This window comes from Nyctereutes procyonoides, unplaced genomic scaffold, assembly GCF_905146905.1.
Source record: "Nyctereutes procyonoides isolate TBG_1078 unplaced genomic scaffold, NYPRO_anot_genome, whole genome shotgun sequence".
In the NCBI taxonomy this organism is placed as follows: Eukaryota; Metazoa; Chordata; class Mammalia; order Carnivora; family Canidae; genus Nyctereutes; species Nyctereutes procyonoides.
This window is the reverse complement of record NW_026575139.1, coordinates 9,343,479-9,356,151: the sequence shown is the minus strand read 5'-3', so window position 1 is coordinate 9,356,151 and position 12,673 is coordinate 9,343,479.

Here is a 12,673-nt window from a genome sequence, read left to right as displayed (position 1 = left end):
TATGTCACTCACTCGTTCTTCCACCTCGTTAACCCTCGTCGTTAGGACTTCTAGTTTGGATTGCATCTCATTCAATTGATTTTTAATTTCTGCCTGATTGGATCTAAATTCTGCAGTCATGAAGTCTCGTGAGGCCTTAATGCTTTTTTCTAGAGCCACCAGTAGCTGTATAATGGTGCTTCTGAATTGGCTTTCTGACATTGAAGTGTAATCCAGATTTTGTAACTCTGTGGGAAAGAGGGCTGTTTCTGATTCTTTCTTTTGAAGTGAGGTTTTCCTTCTAGTCATTTTGCTCAGTGCAGAGTGGCCAAAAACAAGTTGTATTGGAACACGGGGGAGTATCACTGGTCCCTCTAGCTGGTCTTCTGGGGGAGGGGCCTGCTGTGCTGATTTTCAGGTGTTAGCACTTGGGGGAGCTGCTCTGCCCCTGCCTGCTGCAGGGCTCAGCGGGGGTTGTTTACCCCGTCGGGCCCCAGGAGGAACAGCCCCAGTGGCTATGGCAGCTCTGGAAGCCTGGATTCGGCCTCCGCAGGAACTACGGGGCTCGGGGCTCTCTGCTCTCCGTCCGCAGGGCCTGGAGGCTCCGGGGCGGGGCCGCTGATCTGCTCAGCTCGGGGCAGGAGCGTCCTTGCTGTCCTGGGCCCTCCCGGCCTCTGCCTGTCCCGGGGGAGGCCGGATCCTGGGCTGTGTCCCGGCGCCCTGTGCTCCGGGGCCTGCGCTGTTGGATTCGCGCTCCCGCCCTGCAGCCCGCTCCGCGGAGCCGCCGCCCGAGCCCCTCCGTGCTGCTCCTGCTCCGGTTGGTCCCGCCGTGCGCGCTGCAGCCCTTAGGGAGCTCGGCGCACTCTCCTGCGCTCGCAGGTGTCTGTTAGTGTCCCCGGGAGCCCGAGGGCATCCCCGCCCTCCTGGGTCCTGCTCCAACTCCCTGCGAGCCCCTTTCCGCCCGCCCGGGAAGGTTGGTGCAGCTCCTGCTCCTCCGGGACGGGGCTCTCCTGTCCTGGGGACACTCGCCCCGGCCTCAGCCCGGCTCCTCGCGGGGCCCCTCCCCCTCGGAGGCCTTTTGTTCCTTTATTTCTTTTTCCCCGTCTTCCTACCTTGATAGAAGCGCAGACTCTTCTCACTGTAGCGTTCCAGCTGGTCTCTCTTTACATCTCAGGCCGAATTCGTAAATTTTCAGGATGGTTTGAAGGTTATCTAGGTAATTTGGTGGGGACAGGTGATTTGGGGACCCTACTCTTCCGCCATCTTGCCCCTCCTCTCGTAAACTTTATTTTTAAAGGAAGTTTTAGATTTACAGAAAAATTATAAAGATAGTGCAGAGAGTTCAAACATACCCCACACCCATTTCCCCATCATTGATGTCTCATATGGTAGGGTATCTTTGTTAGAATCAATGAGCCAATGTTGGCACATTATTGTGAATTAAAGTCCATATTTTACAAGCTATCAACCTGACTTACATGGTTGAGGTTAACCTTGAGCACCTGGCTGAAGGAGTGTGTGTCAGGTTTCTCCACTGTGAAGTCACTTGTATCCATTCCTTTCCATACTGTCCTGTTGGGAAGAAAGTCAGTGCAGCCCACACTTAAAGATTGGGAAGTTAACCCCAAGACTGCTAGGACTCATACAGCAATTTGGCAGTGTGGCAGGATACAAGATCAATGCCCAGAAGTCAGTGGCATTTCTATACACTAACCATGAGACTGAAGAAAGAGAAATTAAGGAGTCAATTCCATTTACAATTGCACCCAAAAGCATAAGATACCTAGGAATAAACCTAACCAAAGAGGTAAAGGATCTATACCCTAAAAACTACAGAACACTTCTGAGAGAAATTGAGGAAGACACAAAGAGATGGAAAAATATCCCATGCTCATGGATTAAAAGAATTAATATTGTGAAAATGTCAATGTTACCCAGGGCAATTTACACGTTTAATGCAATCCCTATCAAAATGCCATGGACTTTCTTCAGAGAGTTAGAAAAAATTATCTTAAGATTTGTGTGGAATCAGAAAAGACCCCGAATAGCCAGGGGAATTTTAAAAAAGAAAACCATAGCTGGGGGCATCACAATGCCAGATTTCAGGTTGTACTACAAAGCTGTGGTCATCAAGACAGTGTGGTACTGGCACAAAAACAGACATATAGACCAATGGAACAGAATAGAGAATCCAGAAATGGACCCTCAACTTTATGGTCAACTAATATTCAACAAAGCAGGAAAGACGATCCACTGGAAGAAAGACAGTCTCTTCAATAAATGGTGCTGGGAAAATTGGACATCCACATGCAGAAGAATGAAACTAGACCACTCTCTTGCACCATACACAAAGATAAACTCAAAATGGATGAAAGATCTAAATGTGAGACAAGATTCCATCAAAATCCTAGAGGAGAACACAGGCAACACCCTTTTTGAACTTGGCCACAGTAACTTCTTGCAAGATACATCCACGAAGGCAAAAGAAACAAAAGCAAAAATGAACTATTGGGACTTCATCAAGATAAGAAGCTTTTGCACAGCAAAGGATACAGTCAACAAAACTCAAAGACAACCTACAGAATGGGAGAAGATATTTGCAAATGACATATCAGATAAAGGGCTAGTTTCCAAAATCTATAAAGAACTTATTAAACTCAACACCAAAGAAACAAACAATCCAATCATGAAATGGGCAAAAGACACGAACAGAAATCTCACAGAGGAAGACATAGACATGGCCAACATGCACATGAGGAAATGCTCTGCATCACTTGCCATCAGGGAAATACAAATCAAAACCACAATGAGATACCACCTCACACCAGTGAGAATGGGGAAAATTAAAAAGGCAGGAAACCACAAATGTTGGAGAGGATGTGGAGAAAGGGGAACCCTCCTGCACTGTTGGTGGGAATGTGAACTGGTGCAGCCACTCTGGAAAACTGTGTGGAGGTTCCTCAAAGAGTTAAAAATAGACCTGCCCTACGACCCAGCAAGTGCACTGCTGGAGATTTACCCCAAAGATTCAGATGCAGTGAAATACCGGGACACCTGCACCCCAATGTTTATAGCAGCCATGTCCACAATAGCCAAACTGTGGAAGGAGCCTCGGTGTCCATCGAAAGATGAATGGATAAAGAAGATGTGGTTTATGTATACAATGGAATATTCCTCAGCCATCAGAAACAACAAATACCCACCATTTGCTTCGACGTGGTTGGAACTGGGGGGTATTATGCTGAGTGAAGAAAGTCAATCGGAGAAGGACAAACATTATATGGTCTCATTCATTTGGGGAATATAAAAAATAGTGAAAGGGAATAAAGGGGAAAGAAGAAAAAATGAGTGGGAAATATCAGAAAGGGAGACAGAACATGAGAGACTCCTAACTCTGGGAAACGAACTAGGGGTGGTGGAAGGGGAGGAGGGCGGGGGGGTGGGGGTGACTGGGTGACGGGCACTGAGGGGGGCACTTGATGTGATGAGCACTGGGTGTTATGTTATATGTTGGCAAATTGAACTCCAGTAAAAAATAAAAAATAAAAAATAAAAGATTGGGGAGTTACACTCCACCTCCTGGAGGGATGAGTATCCTCATAAGTTATTTGTAATTCATCTGCACAGATTTGTCTCTTCTTCCCTTATTATTAATTTGATCATTTGTTTATATCAGTATGGACTCACTGATATTTGTTTTATACTTTTTTTGCATAATACAACACTACTTTGTTTTTTTGCTCAAGTTTTTCCAGCTTTGGCCACTGGCAGTCTTTCCATTGGCTCCTGTGTCTCTTTGACATATCTCCATCATTGTGGAGTGCATACGTGTGTGTGTGTGTGTGTGTGTGTGTGTGTGTGTGTGTAGTGCTTCATCACTTTCTGGCATTACAAGATGCTCCAGGCTCATGTTGTATATTGCTTGTTCCAATCCTAGTATTGGAGTCCTGTTTTTTTTTCTTTTGATTGGAGCATGGTATTAGCAACATCTGCAAGCTAGGTGTGATCATTGTTACTGGGGTATCATTACTTCTAGGCCCTCTTATTTACAGAGCAAAGAAATATATGTGTATATACTAATCCATGCATGTACACATATCTATACATATTTCTGTTTGTAACCACCTGGATCAATGTTGAGCTAAACAGGAGTTCATAATGATACCTCAAACCAACTGCAATGCATTACCTGTGGATCATTTTTGCTTCCTCTCTTTTCTTATCTTTTAATTCCCACTCCAGTGGGGAGAAACATTGCTCCTTTCTTCTATCATCCACTTACTTAAATGTTCAGTTCCACTATACAATAGCATTATTAGAGCTGTTGATCCTAGACTACATATATTTTTAAATTTTTTAAAAATATTTTATTTATTTATTCATGAGAGACACAGAGAAAGACAGAGGCACAGGCAGAGGGAGAAGCAGGTTCCATGCAGGGAGCCCAACGTGGGACTCGATCCCTGGTCTCCTGGATCACACCCTGGGCTGAAGGCGGCGCTAAAATACTTTGAAACGTTTGCTACTATCCTGAAATGAAATTCATAGATAATACCATCCAGTTACATCCAATATATTTCCCAAACTTCAATATGAAAGAGAAAAAAAAAGGAAGTTACTTATATTAAACTAGTGTATATTTCAATATTTATGTGCTTAAGCACTATCATACCAGAAAATATAATGAATAAGGTGCTTGCATCTATCTAAGTTTTGAATGGACTTAATTTAATATTCAGCTGAAAATTATAGAGCACTTTTTTATATTTTTATAATTTGAAACAAATGCTTAAGAAATATCTCCACATGTCTTTATCCATTGATCTATATCTAATCATCAGAGATATGACAACTGCCAATACTGACTGATTCCAGTACCGTGAGTAACATTGCTACCAGCAACATGATTTTCCAAATGGTATCATTCTGGCACCAGTTATAACGTGTGGGGAATTTCACCCCACACCACCAAGTAATTCTCTGTACTAGTTGGGTGTCCTACAATTCAACTCCATTCTGACACTATTTCCCTAGAGATAGTGTCAAATCCCATGAGCTAAGGGCTCAGAAAGCCCCCCACTTCAGATGCCACTCCTAAATCCGGGTTGTTACTTTGTGTTATTGACCAAGTGGAATCAGAGGTTCCCAATTAAATTGGATTAATTTTCTAGAGTAGCCTAGAGGACTCGGGAAACCAGATTGCCAGTTTATTACAAAAGATATTCAAAGATATGAATCAACTGTCAGGTCAAGAGATACATAGGGCAAGAACCCCACCCAAGGAGCTTCTGTCCTCGTGGAGTTTGGGGCTGGCATACCAGCAGGTAGAAGCATTTTGGCTCACCAACCTGGAAGCTCTCTGTACCCTCTCCTTTTGGGTTTTTATAAAGGCTTCATTACTTAGGCATGATTGGTGAGACCATTGACCACAGGTGACTGATTCACCTTGCAGCTCATCACCATTCCCTGGAAATGATGGGGTGGAGCTGAGAGTTCCAATCCCATGTTGCATTGTTGCTTCCTCTGACACCAGCGCCCCCACCTTCGGAGGATTTCCGAAAGTCACCACATTAACAAAAGCTTAGTAGTGTTTGAAAGGGGTTTGTTGTGAATAACAAGACACATATTTCACCTCCACAACTCTGAAGTGACTCCAGGGATTGAGCACAAGAGACCAAATATTATGACAAAAGATACTCTTCATTGCTCTTCTTGCTCAGGAAATCCCAGGAGTTTGGGGAAATGTGAGTCAGGAAACTTGTTCTAAGACCAAAATATATATTTAATATAAATCACAATTGTCACCAGTTATGAATAACTCTTGGTAATGTTCAGAACAAATCAAAGTACAATCTCGCTCTGGTCTGCAAGATAATTGCAATTACTGAAAATTTAAACTGTTATAACTATACAAAAAATACATGTAAAATTTGGTGACATTCTAGGCTCAGATAATTATGAGTTTTCTGCTTGTGTGAAAGGACTTTTGACATTTCTACAGGATGACTTTCAGTTGTGTGAGACAGTCCTGCATATTTCAGGATGTCAGGCATTCCTGGCCCCTGTGTACTATTGGTAACATACTTCCATAATTGGGACTACTTAAAAAAACAACAAAACCCCCAAATTTCCCAAATGTCCTCTAGAGGGCAGTACCATCCTATTAAAAACTATCTTCTTAGCGGGTAACTAAAAAACGTAGGGATCTAGGGAGGTTTATAATTATTTAAAGAAAAAATAAAGCAAACAAATGACAATATTACTTTTGGTACTAATTTTAAGAATACTCTGTGCATACTGAGTATTTAACTTGTGCATAAGAACTTGGTATATGTGACAGATCAGAATTATGATTTAAATTTTAATGGTACATACTTCAGTAAGAATTTAATACTGGGATTATAAAGTTGAAAAAGATCCCATTTTTCAACCAATTTTGAAAATTTTGCTTAAGAATACTTGAAATTAAAAATTGTATAAGCTGGGATGCCTGGGTGGCTCAGTGGTTGAGTGCCTTTGGCTCAGGGCATGATCCCAGTTTAGGGATTGAGTCCCACATCAGGATCCCCGTGAGGAGCCTGGTTCTCCCTCTGCCTATGTCTCTGCCTCTCTCTGTTTCTCTCATGAATAAATAAATAAGATCTTTTTAAAAATCGTGTAAGCTTATTTGATTAGATTTCTATGATTCACCAATGTTTGCAGGCGGATTTTAAAGAAAGAAAATTTCTTTAAAAAGGCAATTGACTGTACATGCTAAAACCCACAAGACAACAGGCTCCAAATGGAGTCACTTATGCTAAGCCCCATGACACCAAACTGTGATTTAACTTAATTACAGTTTTGGCTCCTCCAGAAACAGAATCTTAACAGGGAATGGCTGTTAACCCTAGTTAAGTCATCCGCCTGATAGTTTCCTGACATGCCCTAAAGCAAAGTAACCTTGTGTTAATCATCCTGTTTTTTTGCATAGTATATCTTCCTTGTTCCTGCTCCTCTCTGCCTAGAAAAGTCTTTCATTTTATGCAGTTCACCAGAGCTCCTTTCTGTCTGCTGGACTGGGTAGGTACTGTCCAATTTGAATCAATTCTTGTCCAGATCAATGCTTACAATTTTTAATATGTCTCAGTTTATCTTCATACACACAAACTTTAAAATTGATTACATTAATATATATGCAGCATTTGGTTAAGTTGTAAAGTCCTCTTAGATTTATATGTAGAATATTAAGTTTTTAATTAGACCTACTTAAGGAATATTAGCTTTTAATTCGTTTTTCAGTAAATTGAGTATTAACCTAAAAATCCAAGTCACAACTAGACTTTATTGTCTCTAGAAGCTGCTTCCAAAGATAACCTAAAGCTCACATGTGTACCAGTTACCTTCTCCATTTCCCCTGAGCCTTTACTAATTTACTCCAAATTGCAGATAAAGACTATAAGCAAAACCAAACACAAACAAGTATTTAATCATTAAGGAAAAAGATGATTAATTTTAATTTTTTTTGAGAGACAGAGAGCAACTGCACACACACGCACATGTGAGTGGGGAGGGGCAGAGGGAGAGAGAGAAAGAGAATCCCAAGCAGACTCCATGCTCAGCCTGGAGCCTGGGGCAGGGACTCCATCTCATGACCCTGAGATCATGACCTGAGCTGAAATCAAGAGTCGGCTGCTTAACTAACTGAGCCACCCAGGCACCTATTAATTTGAAGACATTAAAATTTAGAAGCTCTATCCAACAAAAGGCATCAAGAGAAGAAAGAAAATCCAAGCCACAAGGTGGGAGAAAATATTTGCCGTACATGTAAGTAACAGTTGGTAACCAGAATACATAAATTATTCCTACAAATGAATAGAAAGACTTCAGTTAAAAATCCTAAGCAATTGAGAAATAAAAGGGAGCTTCTACAATCTTACAAAAGTTTTCTATGAAGAAAATAAACAACAAATATAATTCTCTATGCCTGCATATTGAGTGCATTCCCCTTTTGATTGGGAGGAGGCAAGGATGTGCACTTTCTCCACTTCCCTCCAGTATTGAACTGGAGGTCCTACCTAGCACAAGGAAGAAAGTCAGGGTGCATGGGGAAGATTGGAAAGGAAGCGTAAAACTTTCTTCATGTACAACTTTATGTAGAAAGTTCTTAAGAAGTCCACAAAAGAAAAAAAAATCCTGCTAAAACTAACAAGTGAACTCAACAATATTGCCCAAATCAGTTGTATTAATAAATGCTAGTAACAAAAGTCAAAATGACACTTTGTAACACCAAAGGGGTTTCAAATGACATGATAGCATTGAAACTGGGAAACACTTAGGAATGTATTATCAAAGGATGCTCAAGACGTGTACGTCGAAACCAGAAAATAATTGCGGAGAGAAATTAAATGGGACTTCCCCTCCCCCAAATGGAGAGAGTCACCATACTCATGGGTTAGAAGACTGAATTTTAAGTGCAATACTTCACACACTGACCTATAGATTCAGGGCAATACATCAACTCCATGCCAAGTGTTTATTCAGGAGAAATGAAGACATCTGTCCCCACTTACAGACTTGCACACAATGTCCCAAACAGCTTTATTCAGAATAGCCCTCCGGCTGAAAAAAAAAAAAAACAAACAAATCCAAAATGTACATTAATAAGTGAATTATACAAGCAATACAGGGTCATTAGAACATTTAGATGTTCTAGATTTACAAAGTGGGGGGAAAATCAAAGCCGTCTGGTTTCCTACCACTAACCCTGTTCATACTTTTGATGCAGAGCCAGCCTGCAACGTAGTCCTTAGGCCTCTACTATGGCCTCTACCTGAGGCCTCCTGCCTCTGCAGTTCTGGAAATTATATTGGGGTGTGAGTAAATCATCCAGCTCCTAATAAAGTGAATGAATTCACCTGGGAGGTGTCATCCTTCAAGAGATGTGACAGCGGTGGGCGCCGTGCCAAGATTTCTGAGATCCTGGGTCCTCTGCTCTCACCAATACCTGCAGCCATCCCAGTTTGGCCTCGGAGGTCCCTCTGACAAGGGACTTGGGGACAGCTGTCACTTCTGAGGAGTTGGTTTGGAGGGCCCTCTTGTGGCAGCGCCTCAAACTGAAGCCCAGTTGCAGGTACACAGGGTAGCACACCTATAAGGCTGGCTCCACTGGGATGGAGATTTGTTTTGAGGCTGGAGCAGGCTTGTCAGGAATCTCAAGCTGAGCGGGCTGCCGGGGTAGCTCATTTACTGGAGCAAAAGTTTGTACTGGGCGAGCAGAAGTCTCACAGTGACAGAGGTTTTCCAATACCATCTTTTTAGGACGTCTCCTCAACTCTCAGCCATGCCATTAAATGCTATTTCTTCCTCATTCACGGGTTGGGCTCCTGGAATCTATGTTTGTGAACATGGCCTCCCTTCCTGGACCACAGCAGTAGGACCTGGGTGGGCACTTGGCACATCTGGACCAAGCAGGGTTGTTTTCCTGGAAACTTGGAAGGAGAGCAATACAGAGATACTAACCGGATAGCTGAGTCTCTGATAACACGGGGAATGTGGGGCAGCTGTTTGTTTAGTTCTACTTTGATATCTCCATGTGGGTTGAGTGAAAGAGAGAGCTGGGGAAATGGAGCAAACGTGCAGAAAGAAGCCAGGGGCCTACATGCACATGAGAGCCCTCCCTGTGTTCTCCTTTCTGGAAGCTTCTGAGGTCTGGCTGCATCCAGCTTTTGGGCTCTGAGATGCTCCTAGAACTTATCGGGCATTCTTCCTTATGTCTTAAGCTACCTGAAGCTACATCTGACCTTGGTGCTTATCTCTAGTCTGTTCATTCAATCACACATTCATTTATTCATTCAGCAAGTAATTATTGACCATATCAAATAATACTGCTATAGAAACTGGGGAAAGAGCAGTGAACAAAATGATTTTTTTTTTTTTTTTACTGTCACGTAGGGGAGATGAACACAAAAAAAAGCAAACCCACAAGTACATCACACATCAGATGGTGTGAAGGCTATGAAGAAAAGTGAAGTAGACTAAGAGGAACGGTGGATGTAGACAAAGCAGTCAATAAAGGCTTCTCTGCTTAGGTGGGACTTGAGCAAAGACCTAAAGGAACCAAAGAAGCAGAGGGAGCCATGTACCAAGTTAAGGAAGAACATCGGGTAGAGAGAACAGTAGTCAAAGGTCCTGGGACAGGGCGTGTTTGAAGAACATCAAGGAAGTGACTTTGACTAATGGAGTGAGTGAGGGCTGAAGATGAGGCCAGAGGGGTGGAGGGAACTTGAAAGGGTAGGCCGTGTGGGTATTGTCGGTTGGTGATACGGGGCCTGCAAGGACTTTGGAAGGACTTTGGCTCTTGTTCTCAGTTGGATAGGGAACAATCCTATTGTTTTCAGTACATGTTATGATCCTACAACATTTTTTAAGTTAATAATCCGAATTTGGTGTTTATTTTGGGAGTCCAGGGAGATCCATTCAACATTCTGGAATTGCAAAAATTACCATAGGCCTGGTGGGTAACAACCCCTGGAAAGTGCAGGTCTGGGTCCTTGGGAGCAATTGGGATGTATTTGTAGGAAGAATGAGGGCTCACCCTAAAATGGGCTGGATTTCAGTTTTGTCCACTTGATATCTCTAGGCTTTCACACACTTGATTTGTTCTCTTTTAGGGGCTTTCATTTTTTTTCTCCCATGAGACAGAGCTGAAGCATGGGCCAAGTCTGATGTCCTCTTACTTGGGAGGAGAGACTCTTCACCCTGCCTACCTACCTCCATGGCCAAGGGGGAGGGAACTGAGGGGTTATGGGGGGGAGGTGGGGAGACAGCCTTACATTAGGACAGCACCAGAATCCATAGCAACAACCACACCATGTCCAACACAGTCTTGGGTAGGTCCAACCGCAAACCAGACCTGGGCTCCAGGCTTGGGGCAGGAGGGCTTTCCTCCACCCCAGTCCCCAGTGGTCTTTCCCTTTGATGCCCCACGGAGCCCAGCTTGTGTCCTCCAGGCATGGCCCACTTTCATCTCTTCTACGTGGAGGGGACTAGCTTATTTTATGGTCCCCTTGGTCAGTTCCTTGCCATCCTGGATTGTTAGGTAGAACCCCTACTGGTCTGTGGGCTGAAGCCTCATGGCCCCAAAGTGGGTTAGTAGAGCCTGTGTGGAAGTAGAGTTCATTTATTTATTTAGTGACTATGTATTTACATATTCTACAAGTCAGACTTTGTCCCCAAAGTGGATTTAAGGGAGACTTGATCAAGAGCCTTTCTCTGAGCAGTGGGGTAAAATACCACACATGCTGGATGCAAGGGAACCCTGAATCCCCCAATCTTCACGGATGCTCCACTGATGCTTCACTGATGCTGTCACGGGAAGATGAATGCCAAGACCATAGGTCCTCATTTGTACGATACTGAAATGTTTCCTCTTGAAGTGTCTATAATCTCACTATATAACCACTCAAAGAAGTCTTTCAAAGTCTTGTTACCTGATACCTAGGACTTGAATGGTGAGACCACACCTCCAGGAAAAATTCTTTAAATTTTTTTTTAAGATTTATTTATTTATTTATTCATGAGACACACACACAGAGAGAGAGGCAGAGCCACAGGCAGAGGGAGAAGCAGGCTCCCTGTGGGGAGCCCGATGCGAGACTGGATCCCAGGACCCCGGGGATCACACCCTGAGCCGAAGGCAGACGCTCAACCACTGAGCCACCCAGGGGCCCCTAGTTTTTCAATTCTATCACATGCTGCATTGATTTGCTACAACCACCAGAATGCTGCAGAATAAGCTGTCCCTAACTATAGGGGCTTAAAACAACATTTTTTTTTTTTTTCCTGTGGCTCTGTAGGCTGGCTGGGGCTGTTCTGTTGATTTAGGCTTGGCTGGGCTGGATGACTCTGCTTCAAGCTGTGATAGAAACATCTCTGCTTTTCCCTGATTGCCTGCCTGTTAGCAGGGGCAGCTCTGTTCCAGGTTTGTCCCTTCTGGCAGCTACCCAAAAGTTTTTTTTTTTTAGGGTAATGGTAGGAATATGTGAGGCCACTTAAAACATGTGTGTTTGCAACTGGCTTCCTGTTGCTTCCATTCCCTTCCATTGGTCAAAGCAAGCCACAAGGTCAGGCCCAAATCTAGGAGAATGGGATTACTCTGCCCCAAATGAAGCCATGGAAAGGGTGTGGATACAGGGTAGGGTAAGAATCAGGCCAGTAATTCAAGGTCACACCTGGTCAGTGCTCAACATGAACTGTTCGTCCCATGTGTTGACTTGTATATTCTCTAGGTTTTGAATGTGCACCCAGGAGAATTTAAAACTACTGTCTCCGGGGACTTTAAGTTAAGGATGTTAAGTCCCTTGGTTTCCTCAAGGGACTGCTGTTAGCTGCCGAAAGCACAAGGGGCCAGTCTGCCAGTGGTACTCGAGAAAGATAGAGGAGCTCTTTCTGAAATATAAAAACTGAAAAGCCTCCACCAGCCATGACTTGGGGCTTTTAAGATCTGGGTCTGGAGCTCCATCACTATGGACCCAAAACATCCATTAACAGGGCCATTAGCATGCGGCTGCCAGGGACAAGGCCAAGGACGAGGCCTCTGGGCCAGAGGGAAGCATTCGATTCCTCTACAAGACTGCAGGGAAGACTAATAAGAGGCCTGTGCCAAGGGCAGGCCACACATTATCTCATTTAATGCTGGCCGCAGCCCTGGAAAGTG